The sequence below is a fragment of the Solea solea genome, chromosome 15, assembly GCF_958295425.1.
Source record: "Solea solea chromosome 15, fSolSol10.1, whole genome shotgun sequence".
Taxonomy (NCBI): domain Eukaryota; kingdom Metazoa; phylum Chordata; class Actinopteri; order Pleuronectiformes; family Soleidae; genus Solea; species Solea solea.
Genome location: NC_081148.1, coordinates 23,662,580 through 23,682,285, shown reverse-complemented (window position 1 = coordinate 23,682,285; position 19,706 = coordinate 23,662,580). Strand labels below are relative to the sequence as shown.

Here is a 19,706-nt window from a genome sequence, read left to right as displayed (position 1 = left end):
TCCATAGGTGGCGCTGTATCTCTCTATAAGCTAGTGCTATTGAATCAGTTTCCTGTTGACCTTTTCTGTCACAGGCAAACAAACAGCACATGGAATATTTAGTTCCTTCAGCATGAAGATCGTGTCTCAGTCCAAAAGTGAGTCTTATCTGCAGCTTTACCTCTCACTGATGCCATGGTGTTTGTTCTTTTCCAACAACAGTTCTGTACTTTATACGTCGTCTCCTTCTACCTCTGGGTCAAAGACCAGGGACGACATTTTGGGGCCATTTAGGTGCATACATAAAGGAGTAATCAGACTTTTTATGTATTTTAGGTTAGTCCGACTAAGAGTAGTGTGACTTTGCTTGGACTAACATGTTTACATGACACTCAGAAAACCAAACGATTCTCTTAGTCTGACTAAAAACTGACTTTTTACACGCATGTAAACGCACTGAGTGAAGATTTTACCTAGGAGTTAATGGTCTCCATTGATAGTTTCAGTTCTTCTGATGTAATTTTTAAAAAATAATCTCCTACTTTAGAGGATATTAGTATAATTTTTATCAGTTCAAAACAAATTCAGCTGCTGCTTATCTAAATTACATGTAGTTCTATAAACATGTCATCACTGAACTGTCCTGTCCAAACTTGGTACTTGGTACAATTGTTGTATATCTGCTCCTAGTCTCTTTCTTCTGTCTCTACCTCACCTCCCTCTTGTCCTTGCTGTCCCCACCACTCTTCTGTCCCCCATTTTTCCTTTCACCTCAACCTGTCTAGGCAGATGGCCGCATATCTTTGAGTCTGATTCTGTCAGAGGTTTCTTCTGTTAAAAGGGATTTTTTTCTCTCCACTGATGCCCAGTGTTTGCTCATTGTGTGAATTGTTGGGTTTCTCTGTTCTCGATGATGTTGTCTATGTACAGAGCCTTGAGATAATGTATGTTATTATTTGGCGCTATACAAATACAATTGAATTGAATTGAATTGAATTTGTTTGAATTGAATTGAACAGATGATAAAATATTGCACATATAATTGGAAACGGTTATTTTGGAAGCTTCAAATGGGAGTGGATTCTTTCAGGTTATTTCAGGTCTAGTTGTCTCCAAATTCCTCTTTGCTTTCATTGTTATTTTTCATCACTACCTCCCAGAGTCAGGAGTGGGTATTTTGTGTACCTGCTACCTTCCTTGAATGTAGTAGCCGTTTCTCAGGGTCCCTCTCTGAAATCGAACCCTGATTCCCCGTTACCCGTGGTTACCATGGTAGGCACAGAAAGTACCATTGAAAGTTGATAGGGCAAACTTTTGAATGATCTGATTGGGGGAACCAGCGATGAGCTCAGAATCACCCCAGTTTTCCACGTAAACTTTGGACCAATCAAAGGAACCACATTTGCTTTCAGCTGTCCACGTTCATTTTTTTGAAACACATCTTCTTCTGTTTTTCTTCTCCTGTGGTTTCAGGTTTAGTAACTTTCAGCATTTCTGACCCTAACTGCAGCTCGCTGTGTTTGAACTCTCAAACTGTCAAAGTGCTATGAACTGAGTTACTGGGTCGGGGTTGTCCAAAGGTCCAAAACACCCAAAAACTAGAGGAAGAAATGACGGAGGATGAAGGAATTTGCACACGGCAGGTTATGTTTATATTTTATGACCTAAGAGAATAGAATTTCAACATAATGTGCTTTTAACAAAACAGATATAACAATATTTTGCCATTAAAAATAAGTAACCGCAATTGTTTAAGTTAAGAAACCAACCAGAAGTTAAATTTAGCTAAAAAATTAAAGATTAGATGTGAACAGGAAAAACCTAAAAGTCTTCATGTTTTCATTCATCCAGGTAGCAGTTCCTCAAAATGTCATCTGGAGTTGCTACTGATTAAATGTCATTTTTGAGGCCAAAAAATACAAGGTGGGTGGGAACCGAGGGGGAATAAAAGCAAACTCATTTCAAGTTTCTGGAAAATGAGAGTGGGATTAATATCTTTTATGTAAATGAGAGAATTGTTAGCGCTGTTTTCAAAGTCAGATGGAAGTGCAGCGGTGGCGGAGCATGAATCATTCACTCACTGTCAAGAAACGCCGCTGCATAGTAAAGAACCAGAACCCAGATCTGGCAACCCTATTTGCATAACAAGGAAGGACAGTGACTCCTCACAAAACCCTCAACATTTCTGTGATATAACTCGCATGTTTTATTCATCCGGAGCTTAAGTGAGAGATTTGTGGTTCGGCCGAGTGCTGCGTGTTGAGAGACATTTAGCTCTGACCCCCGCAACCCCCGGAATATCTGCCATTGTTTGTGTGCTTTAACAACAAAATGATATCCTTTTAAAAATGTGTTCCCTAATGGGTCTGTCAGAAAGCCACAGAATGGATTTCAATTAGATCAAACATCTCTGTGCGTCCGCTGGCCGAGCCCCTGATTGGAGCAGACGGCGTGAGTTATTATGATTAAACTCGGTGTTTATGGATGAAAGATTCCAACCTACCTGAAAATCAATAAAGGACACCTCAAGGAGCGTTTTCATGAGAGGTAGCCTGTGTTGCATAATAAGGTTCCTCTGGTGATTAATTACATCCAGTCGCAGTGCTGAGCTCCAGTCGTTTGGTGTGTCGAGATATATAACCTGGTTTAAAGCCCATCACCCTCATAATTTACATTACAATACCGTATTTTTTTGTAATGTAGTCGTAGTGTTAGTGAAATAAATCCTTGAAATTTTGATTGACAGGTTTATTTTTAAGTAAGAGCTACTTGCACAGGGAATTTGTGTGTTTTTGGCTTTTAATTTCTAGAATATTTTATCCTTTGTTCATGTGTGTTGTTAAAATTTCACGAGTGTTCTCAATTTGTTTTATTTTTAGTCTATTGTAAACAACGCAAACCAAAAATAATCACACTAACACACCTACAGACAAAAACGTCCTCATTGAAACTCATTCAAATCACTATTTTTGATGCATAATGACAAAAACTTGCATTCAAAAATGCATTAATGTTTGATATAATAATAATAATTATATCAAATATCATTTTTACCATTTTCAAGCTGGGGAAGAATCGTCCGTATAAGAGGGGGAAGAAGATATAAGAAGATGAGAAAGAAAAGGGGAAGGAGGGGAGAAGAAAGCAGGCAAAAATCGTACTCTGAACAAAAACATCATTCATCACTTTAATGTGAAAATGGCAATATTCTGCCTTTTAGTGGTCTCAAACACGCGGCCTGTGGACCACATGCGGCCCACATTGACTGCCCCCCTACTGTCCAGTCCAGATGCTCAGTGGCACCCCACCCAGATCATTTGAGTTGGAGACCCCTGTTTTAGATAGTACTGGTAACATTTTAATCCTCTTCTATGCACGGGAAAACAAGTAAAAGTGGAATATAAATGTTTTTCTAAATCAGTATAAACACAGAGGTAGAGAGAAACTGCACTCATTTTATCAAGAGAATAAAGCACATACACATTTATATCTCAAGTTTTTAACTTTATGACACAAAATAATATAATATAAAAATATAATATGCATAAATGGGTCTCAAAATAGCTTCAGCCACTCTCCTTTACTCAACAGAGGTGACATTCATCTTGCTGTGAGTTAATGTACCAACTAAATAATCTTGGAGACAATATTTGAAGGTTGAAATACTACATTATGTCACTTTAAATAATTGTCGCTTAATATATATATATATATACATATACATATATATATATATATATATACATATATATATATATATATATATATATATGTATTTGTTATTCACTTTTACTTCACATTCAAATGATTCTTTTCCTTTCTTTCTTTTTTCCCCTTTCGTATGCAGGTGGGTTTTTTTCGACTCCGACTGGGATCAGTTGGATTCAGTTCAGGTTTAGGACTAATCTTAACACTGCTGATGAATTTGCGCACAGCAGGTTTGAAGATTGGAATTTGTAGATCGGAGCTTACGTGGCATTAGTGTAAAGGAATCGCGCATCAGACTGAGATCTTGTTTTACATGAAGGAAATGTAACTGTACAATTCCATTTGCAGATTCTACACTTGCGTCGAATGTGGTCGACCCGTAAAGGTTTGTTTCCACTCTGCTCTGTGGGATTTACAGCAGTGACGGAAACACAGACGGCCGAATCTCAACTGATCTTCCCGGTTCTGTGCGGTAGAAAAGATTTTCACCTCAATACTTTCAACCTTCATATCAAATCCGGCAGCTCTGAGAATACACTCTCAAACATGAACTTATTCATAGAAAATATTCACTGTTAAATCAAAGACAAAGAAAGTCATATTTCTGAGGGTTTGATAGTTGACGGTGTGCAGTTTTTGTGTTGGCCGAGTCACAACAGCAACAGGTGAGCAGTGGAAGGAAAAACAGAGAGCAGACGTGGATATAAACGGCTGGCAAACACAGAATATCACAGTAAAATAAGGGATATTGTTGGGAGCTGGATAGGAAAGCGGGGGCAGGTGCAGCAGTGCAGGGTTGCCAGGTTTGGACCAAACATTGTGCCGCTTTTCAAGTCAGGAAAACAAATTAACTTCATTAACTTTGTTATGGCCACAATTTTGGTGTAGTGGTTAGCACTCTCGCCTTGCAGCGAGAAGACCCGGGTTCGAGCCCCGGTTGGAACAAGGGCCTTTCTGCATGGAGTTTGCATGTTCTCCCCGTGTGTGCGTGGGTTCTCTCCGGGTTCTCCGGCTTCCTCCCACAGTCCAAAAACATGCAATGTGGGGATTAGGTAAATTGGACACTCTAAATTGACCATAGGAGTGAGTGTGAGAGTGAATGGTTGTTTGTCTCTATCTGTGTGTGGCCCTGCGATGGACTGGCGAACTGTCCAGGGTGTACCCCGCCTATCGCCCGATGTAGCTGAGATTGGCACAGCACCCCCCGCGACCCTCTGGCAGAGGATAAAGCGGTAGATGATGACTGACTGACTGATGGCCACAATTTTACTTGCAAGTGACTTAAATACAATTATTTAGTAACGAGTTAAACGAGTGCAGTAATTGTTATTGACACCAAACCTGTGTCACTCTTGTTTTATTTTGGTGAGGTTGGTAAAATCACAAAAATGGCAACTTTCATGAAGCACTTTTAAAACTTCAAAACAAAAAACACACCAAGCATTCCTTATCCAAACACCATCAAAGTCGGCACCGCACACACTGGTGCCAGATGTCGAATTCACAATAAAAAATACTTAATATAACACCCAGGGCTGCAACTATTATTAATACATTAAGTGTTTTTCAATCATTAAAACAAGCTTTCTGATTTTCCAGCTACTTAAATGTGAATATTTTCTGGTTTCTTTGCTCCGTATAACAAAGACAATCCTTTAAACTGAATCATTTTGATTTGTGGACAAAACAAGACATTTGAGAACATCATCATTTTCACATTTGAGAAACAGTAATCAACATGTTTCCACACTTTCTAACATTTAAGTACTCGATTTTGAAAAGAATCATTAGTTGCAGCTTTAATAGCATTTTATACCATGACCTAAATGTGGTCAAAGGGGGCTGCACATGGAGCCCTGTGAGAATCCCAGCAGCTGCGTGTGGATCAGAGCTGTGGTTCACCTTTGGGTGGCGCCAGAGCGCAGGAAAAGGAGGAGTGAGCGGAAGAGCAACAGCATCAGCAGCAGCAGCAGCAGCAGTTCAACAACTCATGGGTTAATAATCTGCTCAGAGAAACACTTTGTGCCTTCAGTCCTCCTCTGTTCACATCCCCGCTGGATGATGATGATGATGGTGGTGGTGGTGGCGCGCGAGTGTCTCCAGCAGCGCGTGGTTGGACTTATTATCACCACCTGTCAGGAATGACAAACGGGAAACATTTGGACGAGGCGAGTTTGCGTGAAATAAACACGGACAACTTTGTGTGACGGGCAGCGCAGGGGGGGGGGAAAGTGAAGCAGACACATGCACGCCGAAAACCGGCAGATTATCACCGGAGTCTCTGTGCGTCCTGGGAGCCGCCGACCACTCTCAATCTGCCGCTCTGTCTCTTTGAAGATTAGAGGGTTGACAACGTCTGGAGGACACTAAGAACGGGATTAGGTGCTGTGCCGGGCTCACCCACTTCTCATCACTCCTGCGTCTTGTCCTCTGAATATTTGCGCAGTGACCTTTGGGACACTTGGAATACAGCGGGTTCGCCCCGGAGGTAAGAGACATTTCTGACACTGCTGAATGTTTATTAAGGTTTAATTTGGACACGTGACGCTGAGTCAGACTGTCAATCCCATCTGAACATGCAATACAACAGTGTGTGTGCTGAAAGAATGACAGTGGGAGCCTGTTACGCGCAGGTGCCAATAATCCCGAGGGAAAAAAAAAAATCGATTTTTTTATTTTATGTACATTTCCAGTGTTAATGAAGAGGCGTCTCGCATGCGCACTTTCATCCACACCGTGTTTCACACGCGTAACACGCCAGTGTCCTTAGAGGAGCCTGAAGTTCCAGTGCTCCGTGTGAACGCGTGGACATGACAGTGTGCAGAATATGCACCAATTTAGGGCTGCAACTATAGCGGTTATTTACGTAATGGACCAATCTGTCGATCTTGTTCACGATTAATCGAGTGCTTGATGAAAATGTTGATGGGTGTTTCTCAAAACTTCAAATGTCTTGATTTATCAACAAATGATTTGTTTGTTGGAGCAAATAAACTTGAAATGAAGCTGAAAACTCTTATAATCAAATAATAATTGATTAATCATATGCATTTTTGACAAAGCTTGATTTAGACCGGTTCTCATCTCATGCTGATGTCTACTCTCTACAACTGTCATAATTTTATCCCTCTTGAGTTAAATAAGACATCACTCACCTCCTTATACAAGGATATTATTTTGGGAGATTCGGCAAAGTTAATAAAACCTCAAAAAGCAAAGACATTCATTCTGTAAAGAGAAAATGCCGTATGGCTTTATTAAAGGAGACTGGCACCGGCTTCAAAGAAAGCCCAATTTGTCGTAAATCCCTAACAAAAAGCTCCGTAAGCTGACGATTTAAAATTGCTCTCATATTCACTCTTTGCCCCAGCCACTGAGACACTGAGAGCTTGCTTTATTGAACAGCATAGTAATGCACTTGAACTGCAGACTATTCATCTATTCCACAGTCTGCAAGCAACCCAAGACCCAACGTATAAACAGAAAAAAGCCAATGTAATTACTTTCAGTCTAATCCTGAGTGACAGGAAACCTCTGCAACAACGCAGCTCTACATTCTGAGGGACGCTGCTTAGATCAGCGCAGTCTGACCACAGTCTGAGTGTTGGCCTGATACGGTGTTCGTGCCTCTTGCACCTGCTCAGGTGCAAATATAGGTCAGTGCTCTGGTTAGCTGCTGGTCAACCAACCTCTATCTCCTCTACCTATCTGCTCTTCCCCCCTGCCTGTTGACTTCAGATTGAGCTTGACTTCCGTCCTCAAAACCACAACGAAAAGCTGCTCTTCTTAATCTTTTCAGACTCTTTCTCTGATTGGCTTTTGAACAGGGTGTTGACGGACTAATAAAAGCCACAAAATCATACTTTTAGACGTTTAAGATTTAATCGATGCAAATTGATTGAAAAAATGAGTTCAAGGCAAAAGAGAAAACATTGATAAATCACAGGGTACCTCACAATGCGATACATGGACAATGATACCAATAATTCAATTCAATTCAATTCAATTTTATTTGTCAAGCGCACAACATACATTATCTTAAGGCACTGTACATAGACAACATCATCAATAGCTGAGAAACCCAACAATTCACACAATGAGCAAGCACTGGGCATCAGTGGAGAGAAAAAAACCTCCCTTTTGTGCTCTGCCTAGACAGGTTGGGGTGAAAGAAAAAATGGGGGACAGAAAGGGGGGCGAGAACGGACAAGAGGGAGGTGAGGTAGAGATATCACCATACATCGAGAAAATCATCATTTTAGTCACGTTGTGGGAGCACATCAACGTCTCACTAATCAAAGGCTGCTACTACAATTTTTACAATCAGTTAATCTATTGATTACGCTCTTGATTAATAGTTGACTTCTTTTGTGCATCAAACGCAGACGGTGCTGTGAAAGTGACAATCTGTGTTTTGTATATAAATATATTCGGTGTACTCTCACGGAGGAGTAAAAAACAACACAACATATTCACATTCAAGATGCAGAAATCAACTTGATTGATGTCGTAATCAAGTGACAATCGAGGTGAATTGTTGCAGCCCCGTATTGATCGCAAACCCCTGATTTAAATCTAATCGGATTACGGCAGATTCTGTGATATTGGAAAATATCTGTCGATTTACACCCTGACTTTCACTCTAGGTTTTTTGCAGTTCTCCGGCCTGACTTCTTGTCCACAGCAGTGAGATCTAAATGGTTCAGCCCCCCCCCTTTTTTTTAACAAACAACATCTATGTACATTCATTTATTTCTGCCTCTCCGCTGCCTCAGTCAGTCAACTCAGGACGTGGTTGCTTCTCCACCTGTACCATCCATGGGAGAGGTGACTCTTTGTCCTTGAAGGTTGCCAGAAAATATTCATGGCAGCAAGATAAAATATATTGATACTGTACCCAGAAATATGCACATAGTTTTACATATAGTAAAAAAAAAAAGGCACACTCCTGGAACTGTGTGTTTCAAGCACTTTCTCATCTCTCGTACAGTTTTGACGTAAAATTTCCATTAGCTTGAGGTCAGTGCTGTGGAGACGTGAAGAGAAAACGTTAAAAATAACCTTCATGAGTCTAGGATTGAGTGAGTTAAACAGAGGCTCACATTCGGGGCAAATGAGAGATGAAGAGTGGCGTGGCTCAGTCCAGCCAGACTCCATCTCCATTGATATTCCTCCTGTGTGCCGCTCCATAGGCAGCCCATTGTCGTGGCTCGCTCAGTGGGATAGTATCTGATGATGGAGCGGGTATGGAAGGGAGTTGAAAGCCACGCAGCTCGAAAGGAAAGTAAAGGTTAATTTATTGAAGGTTAAAGATGTGTCCTCAGAGTAATGGCTGATAGCATGCGTGTGTCTGCATGTTGTGCACTTAAACAATGGCTTGGTTTGTTTTTTCAGGAAATGCACATCACTAAAAGCCCAAATGAATACGGTCATCTAATCTCTACAAATTGTATTCACCTTGCTTTACTCTCTCTCTGAGTAGACGAGCAAAATTGAATTTGACTTTGTCTTCCTGGTATGGCTCTTCTTTTATTTTCTCTAATTGGAAGCTGGCATTGATATACAGAAAGGGTTTCCAAGCAAAGCAGGTGCATCACAAGTTTCAAAGCGTGCAGCCTTTCTAACATCAAGTGCCACACTGTGTGGCCAGTCGGCCTCTGGAAGATTCATGGCCAGCCGAGTAGAAAGATTTATCTGTCACGAGTGCATGAAATCGCAATGCTCTGCAGTGTTGTGTTCAGGGCTGGTGAGGGAACGAGAGAGAGAGAGAGGAAGAGGGAGAGATGCATATCCTCCTCCTCCTCTGCTTTGGGAAATAAAGAAGTAGCAAAAATGATTCATGCACAAAAGGTAGTAGGCACTAATGGCTTCTGCCTGTGCTTTGTGTCAGGTAGAAATGAGCATGGTTGTAGTCGGGTTTTTTTGGACGGAAAATGGAAATGAGCAGAAGAGGAGAACGGTTTAGGAACTAAGAAAATAATTCAAGCATGTACATGTGGCCCCCTTGAGGGTTATATACTCGGGCTGACGAGTGGGTTCCCAAAATGGGTTTTGGTGGCCCCACCCATGTTTGCCCACGTCAAGCCCATGCCCACTTAGCACCTAGGTAGCCTGGAAAGGATATTAAGTGGGCATAAGCTTGAAGTGGGCAAACATGGCTGGGGCCACCATGGACAAACCCAATTGGGACCATATAGTCAGCCTGAATGTCAAAGGCTGCAACTATAATTTCCACAATCAGTTTATCTATTGATTACTTTCTTGATTAATTGTTGAGTTCTTTTGTACATTATTTGTCAATCTTGTCAATATTGTCAATGTCTCAAAATGATTCTGTCCTCAAAGTACTTTTTGTCCCCAAGCCAAAATACATAACCCCGATGGGGGCCCACATGCACATGCTGGCTGGGCCACCACGGACATTGAGAAAAGCTGTAGCTGGGAATGAGTATAACCAAGTAGAACGGTTCATATACGGTACATATTTTTTTGCCGTATTATTAGGAATAGTACCAAAATAACCAGCCCCAACCGTTCCCTTAAGGTATCAGAGTTAATAGGATGGTACTGTCCAGGTGGAGTGAGACCAGTCAGCTGATTGGGCAACAGAAAAACGTAACTTTGGTCCACTCTTGTACGAAACTTAAAGTCCTCTGACAGACAGGGAAAAAAAGATCTGCTGGACTTCCTTCATTGCTGTCTGCTGTGTGCAGTTCGATATCGTGGTTCATTGTTATTGCACCGGTTTGACGTTACGCTACGTATCTCGCCAACACGGCCATTGGGAACAGCTCAGACCCCTGGCCTACCAAGTAAAGGTACTGTTCTTTGTCGAAACACAAGCCTGACCCAGGACTTTACCATTCCAAACTGTACTTGGATTATCAATACTGATACTTATCCATACTTGTATTGATACTTGAGAGTTGTGGTGGAGAACTGTGAGGAACAGTGTACATCTTACCTCATTATCAGAGTCCAGAGACTTCTGTTAAAACGTAGAGACTCCTTTGTCATCTTTGATTTTCTAAGCCATGGCTCAGCGATAGATTGGTTCATCCTCCAACCAAAAGGTCAGGGTTTGATCCCTGGCTCCGCTAGTCTCTGTGCCGATGTGTCCTTGGGCAAGACACTTAACCTCAAGAGGTGATAGATGTGTAATACGAGAGTGAATGGCAAAAGCTATAGTGTAAATACTAGAAAAGCTCTGTCTAAATACAGAACATTTTCCACTTCGATAAAACTACCAAGAACCCCACGACGTTGTCATGTTCCCAGATTTATACTAGCGTCTGTGGCTGCTGCTTCAGATATTGTCGCTGGGTTTGTTAGACACATAAAGTAGAGGTTAACCCAAACATAACAAGTATAATTTATCAGCCTTTTATCTCTTTCAGAGCCGGGAGGCTCCACCGAGGTCTCTTTAGCACCATTAGCAGCTGCAGAAAAAGATAGCTTTGCTAAATGTTAGCATAAAGCAGTGTTGTTTGCTGCAGTTGTGAGTGTTAAAGTAGCTGTTACTAGCAAAAAAATGGTTTAAATGTTATTTTTATGTTGTTTATTTAATTGTTGCTTAATTTATCAAAGTGTTGGTCTTCAGTGATGGCTCAAGTTAACAATGTAGCACAACCTCACACATAATTGCCTGACTTTGTCATAATAAGGGGAAGTTTGAGATGCTAGTGAACTCTTCTAAAGCAAAGAATAAATGGAATAAATAATTGTTTTTAACATTGAGGTTTTGTTTTTACAGATACTTATTTATACATTTGATAGAATTTCTCAGTACCCAACATCTATAGCTGTAGCTGTAGAAACAGTTTTCTGTTAACGCCGCTTAGTTTACACCTTGAAGGACAACTGAAAAGGAGCAACACACCACCACCCAATACATTTTAATGCTGCACTGTATCGGTCCATTGGTTTTAAGGTGTTGTCCTCAATGTGATATACTGATAGACATGCTTGGCTATATTTTTTAAGGCTTTGTCTGCACAAATGTAGACCTGAAAATCTCCACATTGTAAATGAACATTGCATAGAGTGAAAAGCACCAGTCAAGATTCATATGTGGGCGATGAACAAATCAAGGGTGTAATTCATCACCGCAGTTATGAGGGGTTGTAAATGTAAAGCTATAAGGTTTTAGCTGCATTAGGTCATAGCAGAGCTTGACTAACTATTGCGTGCCACAGCTGTCGCAGACATTGCGACCAGTTCTCTCCACTGAAGCATAAGGAGAAATAATTATTACATATACTGCAAGTTATCATAGTGAGGCACAACCAAAAGTCTTAAAATTAATAGAACTTGAGACGGTCATAAAACATAACGCTCGTGGACACACTGCAGGTCCCGCTCTCTATCTCTCCTCTAAACTGTGACTGCTTTTCTGTCCTTCCTCATGCCACCGTCTCCCTCTCAGATAAGGCTGGTTGTACTATCAGGTTTGGTGAAATAATACTGCAAAAATATTCCAATTGTGGGATCTTGTTCTTTCATAGTCATGGGGAGCACAGTCAGCTAGTTTGCGTCAGAACCTAACAGAATGCTGAAGGGCAATTTGCTCCTCAGCTGCTGTGCTATTCACCCTCATGTGAAGTCTCTGAATGTCGACTGCAGTAATTATTGCTGACCAGGCAGCGGTGTCTTGTTGAGAGTGTCGAACGAGTGTGTTTGGGGAAACGCAGAGATTTTTCAATTGAAATTATGATGTCTGAATTTTGTAAAGAAAGAAGTTTCCAAAATGTAAAATCAAGCACTCAATCAATCGAGCCACCCCCCCATCCATCTTCTACCACTTTATCCTCCACAGGAGGGTCGTGGGGGCGAGCTGTGTCAATCTCAGCTGACATAGGGCGATAGGCGGACAGATCGCCAGTCCATCACAGAGCCACATGCATAGACAAACAACCAAAAACATGAAGATGTGGGGATTGGACACTGTAAAATTGACTGTGAGGGTGAGAATGGATGGTTTTTTTGTCTCTATATGTGGCCCTGTGATGGACCGGTGACCTGTCCAGGTTCTACTTCCAGGTTCTTCTGCCTTTTGCCCTATGTCAGCTGGGTTTGGCACCAGCGCCAAGACCAGACCCTCTCGGAGATGAGTGAGGGTCAGTGAATTGTGACAATGGGGCTCTGTGGGAAGTGTGTAACTTAATAATAGCCAGCAAAGTCAAACTGTCAAGAATGTTTTTCCATCGAATTTATGTCAAAGACAATCAAAAAGCACAGTTACAAATAAACCAAAAGGAGATGCCATCCCTAATGAAACACAGAAACTAAAGGAAGAGACAATAGCAAGCCGTAGGGTGAAATGTAGTGTGATTAACTTTCTTCAAGCAGCAATTATCAAAATAGATGTTGTAACTTGAGTGTAAATGAAGTTTAAGAGTTCATCAGAAATCTGCTTTCACCGTGGTTTGTTTGCTACAGAGACGTCTTCATTTTTCACTCGTAGAACCACTCGTGTTGGAGCTTGTATTTTTCGGCGTAAACGGAGAACAGGCGATGTATGCAGATTATTTTTCATCTATAATTAAGTGAGGAAAATTGCAAATTTCCATAAATTCTATCAGCCTTAACTAATATTTGCCTGCGTGTGAAATAAACACAGCTGTACGGTAAGCAAATTAAAAGAAGCAATGTGAATTACCATACGATGATAACAGCCTGACTATACGTTGTATTGGTCTGGACAGATAACAGCGTGGCCATGTTTTAATTTCACACTCCAGTAATGGAGTATTTATCTGTGGCTGGTGTGACAGGTAATGTTCTGTAACTTCACCATGCAAAATGATGGCAGGGACCCCCTGTGACCTTACCCTCATACTGCATGTTTCTCATGTGCATACAGTACATTAGACTCTCGTGGATTTTATTACAACAATTAACTACTTGATGATTTGAAATACAAACAACATGGTTGGTCATACAAAGCAGGGATCTGCTCAAACTCAAATGACCTGAGGGCCATTGAGCGTGTAGTCAGCCCGTTGGGGTCCGGTCAAGTGAAAAAAGTCCACATTTAAATGAGAGAAAGCAAGTGTTTTGTAGAGGCGGGGCAATATGAGCTGAAAACTCTATCATGATGTTCTGTCTTGTTGCATCATGTTGTAATTTTCCCAGTTACCAGCAGGTAGTTCCTGCTGGAAAAACCAGCATAGACCAGCATCCAGTAGTTTCCATTCTGGTCTATTGGGGCTGGTTTTATGCTGGTCTATGCTGGTAGATCAGCATGAACAAACAAAACAACAGCTGAAGCATGAACCAGCATAGACCAACATGAACCAGCATAGACCAGCATAATGATGCTGGTGGACTAGCATAGACCAACATGAACCAGCATAGACCAACATGAACCAGCATAGACCAGGATAATGATGCTGGTGGACCAGCATAGACCAACATGTACCAACACAAACCAGGATAGACCAACATGGTCTATGTTGCACCAGCATAGACCAGCATAATGATGCTGGTGGACCAGCCTAGACCAGCTTGGAGACTAGCATAGATCATCATAATGATACAGGTGAACCAGCATAGACCAACACGAACCAGAGTAGACCATAAAGACAGCATAGACCAGCATGGACCAGCATAATGATGCTGGTGGACCAGCATAGACCAGCAGACTAACCTAGACCAACATAATGATGCTGATTTACCAGCATAGACCAGCAGACTAACATAGACCAGCATAATGATGCTGATTGACCAGCATAGACCAGCGTAATGCTGATATGCTGGTCCAGCATATGTTATGACCAGCATAGAGCATTATTGCTGAAATGCTGGTGACTCTGGTGTGACGTTATTCTCAAATTGTGATAATAACATTCTTGAGGTGATGACAGGAGGAGGGAAGGGAATAAATCCTAATGGCAGCAAACAAGTGGGAATTAGCTAACTTTGCTCATTTAGAGAAAGTTTTAAAAGGTTTAAATTAAAAATGTGCTTTAAAACTTAAACAAAACACTTTATTTTGTTCCTGGCATCAGTCTGACACTGAAAATACTACCTAATGAAAAATAATTTGTTAGACCTGTTTTCAAAATGCATTTGCTTTTTTTTGGCGGTCAACACTCAAAGCAATAAATTAACATACTTCATTATCACATTATGATAAACACACAAGCATAAACACTTTCTTCTTCACACATCCTGCAGAGATAGAGCTGCATTAGCATTAATTTGGAGCTTTGTTTATGTGCCGCCCGGTAAATTAAATTTTTACTCTAAACTTAAAACAGCTGCCAGCCAATTCAGGAAAATGTTGGCTCTCCGTCTGCTGAATGACTCAAGGTGTTATTGTACTAATGTTTGAAGCAAACAATCAACACCTTTTTAATGTATCAATGAATATGACATTTTTCATGTTTATAGTGGTTCTACTGTACAGTTAGTATTTTCTGGCACAAAATAATTGACCCGAGCCTGGCAGCTGAAGCAATTCCAGCCAGAGAGTTTGGAAGAATAAAACGATTGAATTCAACAGCTCTGGTCAGCCTCATCCTTTTCACAGCAGTTCAAAGTTCTTCATCTAACTGTCCCCTCGTCTCCGTCGTCCCATCTGTCCTCAACACTTGTTGCTTTCTTGTCTCTTCAGTCTCTTTATCACAGCTCAAACTTCTCCTTCGTCCTCATCCTCCTCCGACTGGGTTCTTGACTCCTCTCAATGCTCTTATCTTCTCAGTCGCCTCCACATCCAAAATCTCATCCCCTTCCATGCTGCCCTCACCTGCCCTTTAATCTAGTGCACAGGTTGCCGTGGCAAACGTGGGATTCCATCTGCCGTTAATTGTGCCTTTGATTTGATATCAAAGGCAGAAGGCTGCACAAGTCGTCTATTATCTCCAGTAATGCAACATTAAACAGTGAAGCCAACAGAAGCCAATTAACGGGAACAAACAAACATTTTCCTGCCAGAAAAGAAAGTTTTGTTGGAATTCACAGACTTTTTGCCAACATCAGACATTGCACATTGAGAGGCAGGCATAGTCGGGGAAGGGTTTGATAATGCCTTTGGCCCATTTTCACTGTGTCAGCAGTATTGACACCTACCTGTGTCTCACTATTGTGTGGCTCGAGTCACCCTTGTCCCTGAGGATTTGGGTCAACTGGAGATCGAATGGTTCTTCAGGCCCGCAGACAGACAAAGATATCATTGGCTTCCCATCATGTTTGCTGTAAAGACAATGTATTGCCAACATTGCTTAAATGCATCACAGATTGGATTGTGCAGCTATCAACTGTACTGAAGGAGATATCTAAGCCAGTATGTGGGCAACAAACTAAGGCTGAAGTGCAGCGTCTTGTCAAGAATACCCACCCCAAAGAGATCCACTGGGGAAACAACATCACAGTGTTCCCACAGAGCAGAACTCATTTTGACAGAATTCGAGGTGTCTTAAAAGGACCTTCAAGCAACTGACTGTGGAAACCTGATGCTGCACAGCTGGAAACTGTGTGAGTGAAGAGTACTGCGACACAATTTTCTCCACACAAAGCCCCAGAGAACATCATTGCGGGATAACAAAGCAGTTTTAGCTGCAGTTAGTCCAATTTGTAGCCACAGTCGCCATCATCATTGTCATCATTGCAAGGAAATTGAAATGGAAAGTTTGCCCTGCTGTTGGTACCGGCCCGGCCTCCCACAAACATTCACGTCAACCACTTGTTCTGCAATAGAAGTGTTTTTTCTGATAATTGACGGTTAATTCTGCACAGTCTTAATTTCCTACTGTAAACCAACATTTTAATGTGTTCTTGTTTCCAGCTTTTCAAGTTTCAGATAGTTTTGCTGTCGAAATTTAGAGAAATTTAAATGAAATTCACAATGGTGGTGATGTCAGGGATCCACCAAGGGTTTTGTCAACCATGAATTAATTGTTTATGTTATTATGAATACCATTCTTACTCCAAGGTTTTCTTAAATATTGGCCGCCCTGTTCACTCGTCTGTCACTTTTGTTGTGACTTCTTGGAAGTTTTCACTGCTACTATCTAAAACGATGCTGATGAGTACGACACAAAACAAAAACCTTTGTGACCATTTGGCATGCGAACTTGTTGCGTACCGTTTGCGACATCTAGAAAATTCAAAATCTGGCGTTCTGTCCAGGGTGTGACCCCGCCTTTCGCCTATGTCAGCTGAGATTGGCACAGCACCCCCGACAAGATTCACCTGCGCGTCACACGTTTGTTACGTCAGCTTCTCAGTACCATAATTCCTACACTTGGTTCTGACCGTCTTCTGAGCATCTGCTTTGGCTCGGGTCATTGATAGGAAACTAAAAAACTCAAGCATGCACTCGATGGATGTGCTGATGTGGCTGTGCACTTAAACTGCACCACCGCTATCAGTGCTATGACACTCAAAGTAAAAATCCCAGAATTTTCACATCCAGTTTGCTACAGTTCAAACATCTAGGTTACACTGTTGGCAGTGTCTCAGAAATTAAAGAGAGACCCATGCTAAGGCCCAGCCTCAAAGGGAAGCATATTAAACTAAAGATCTGCCCCCTTCTCTCCCTTGAACTGGAATCCACGGATGCAAACACACTCAGCCTCTTTTTTTAATATGAATTTTAAGGCCTAAAAATAGTGAAACACACACAATGCTACGGAGCTCTGAGGCGTTTTGCATGTTTGTGGGAGCGTGATATGTGATTACAGGATGAAATATCACAGATTCAGCTTTAGGTCATTGATGATCTGAAGTTGTTAGGTGCTTTTTTTTTTTTTTTAAATCCCCATAAAACATTTCTGAAAATAATCACACGTACACAGTGTTTATTCCTGTCCTTAATCTACAGCCTGAAATGTGAGTTTGTAAATAAGTTGAAATCCATGAGCCATGAGCCAAGACGCATCTAAAGAGTCCAATAGGATAAACTACATGAATGTCAAATTGTATGAAGACTCTGCCATGTATGGAAGAGTATTAGTGCCACATGTAAAAAAAAACCCAAGGCAATCAGAGACTTCATCCTATTCACGCAACAAGCCTTTGGCGGCCTCTGCTGGTCAAATTGGCAAGTGCGGAAACACAAAGAAACCGACAGACACACAAAAAATAATTCAAAATAATTCTTCACTACCACTCTGTGGAGTGAAGTAAAAATGAAATAAATTAAAGTAAAATGGCTTGAATTCTGAGATTAAAGTGAGAATTCTGAGAGAAAAATCAGAATTTTGAGTTAAAAAAAAATGTTAGCATTGTGAGATAACAGTCAGAATTCTAATTTTCAGAATTGGTCAGCATTCTGAGAGTCATAATTCTGAGATTACAGAAAAAGTCATAATTCTGAGTAAAAAAAAGTTTCACTTTAATCTCTGAATTCTGACTATAATCTCGAATTCTCACTTTAATCTCAAAATAAATTTTTGTGGCTCAAATAATCTTTCGTGTTTGTTTGGGTAAAAGCAGCATTTATAATTCACAACATCACAAATGTAAACTGTCGTTAAACCCCACAGAAGGAGAAGATGATGAAGAAAGATTAGTATAATAGCAGTGGGCGTTAATACTGTCCAGCAGAACTTAATGTAAAAGAAAAAAAAGAAAAAGGTTTTGCTTATTTCCCCTCAGAAACGAGCAGATATTGTGCGTCATCTTTATGATTACACTCCCCAAAACGCTGAGCACTGCGCCTTCCTCCATTCGGCGGATTTTGTGGCTGCAGGTCAGATTATAGAGTGCAGCTCGAGCCTCATTTTCTTTGGTCCAAAAGCTTGAGAGAATATTGGCTGAACCCGACGCCGTTAAGTCTGTCAAGGTGGTTGTTAGCCTTTATTTATGGTCACAGCAAACAACAGAAGTTATCATTACATCCAGAAGCAACTACAGACCGCCTCACACGCCCCCACCAGCACCTAGAGTAGAACGAAAGTTCAGACTCACCGTTAACGACAATCAGTTCCATTTCATTAGCTCTTGTCGAGCTGTTTGACTAAAATAACTTTTTATTTACCATGTAAACTGAACTGACTGAGCCCAACAATGATTTCTGGATATTTGGCTTGGGTCGAAAAACCATCGTACAGATGTTCTCCTCTCGATCCAAAACATCAAATTCTAAGTGCACTATATGGATATTTCATTCATAAAAAGGACAGAACATAAACATAATGTCTGTTTGTGGCTTTCACTCGCAAATTATATATATAGTGAGGACACTATACTATCTATATTCTATCAGTGGTTCCCAACCTTTGTTCCCCCAACCCGAACTCCTGTCCACGCACACACACTAAAACAATAAAGTGAATAATTAAAGACGTTTACATGCAAAAATAAACTGCAGTTGTAGGTTTTTGTTCCTGTTCTCACGGTGTATAAGGATAAAAACTGTCCTGTGCGTCCATGAAATCAAAACCAAAGTAGCTCTTGAGACATTGCCTTGTTTTCTTTTTTGATAACAGCGATGTCTTTGATACTTTTGTGTTTCTCAGACGTGATATTTTGAAAACAGGAACACAAAAGCCTGCCTCTCCCTCGAGGATTATTGGCCAGATTTTGGTCCCAACAGATTATCTGGACAAATTATCCTATGCTTGAGATTATTTATGTGGTTATGGATCTCTCTCTAACCTGGTGCATCATTAAAAGTATTTATGTTTACATTGAAAATCGACCCCAAAATAGCTGAATTAATGCACTTTTTTTTAAATAAAAATGTTTTCTGACATAAGACGCTTTGATGACACTTGTGTCTGATGAAGACACGATGATGTTTTAAAATGTACAAAAAATTGGCATCAGCTGTGTTCGGCATGTTGAAAACCAGCTCTGTGAATATTCCCGTTCTCCCGGTAATTACAATAGGTCTCAATCATTCATTCATTCATTATTATAATGTGTAAGTTTAAGTGCTTCAGTGTTGAGCTTTTTTTAGGCCTTGAAGGAAACATCAGTGCTGTTCACTCACTCCAGCCTCACAAAAAAAGAAAAATGTGCTGCCGTTTTCCTCCGCAGTGCATTGTGTTTCCATTTAAATATTCATAAAC

General features: G+C 40.9%; 1 protein-coding gene across 1 annotated transcript in view; it reads left to right on the top strand.

Annotated features, from left to right (window-relative positions):
- The first annotated feature begins 5,758 nt into the window (after positions 1-5,758).
- The window catches only part of LOC131474194 (protocadherin-15-like), a 260,291-nt gene continuing 246,343 nt past the window's right edge, over positions 5,759-19,706 (top strand). The window contains exon 1 of the mRNA XM_058651947.1: positions 5,759-6,175. The gene's annotated coding sequence lies outside the window, so the exon portion shown is untranslated. The remainder of the gene's footprint in view (positions 6,176-19,706) is intronic.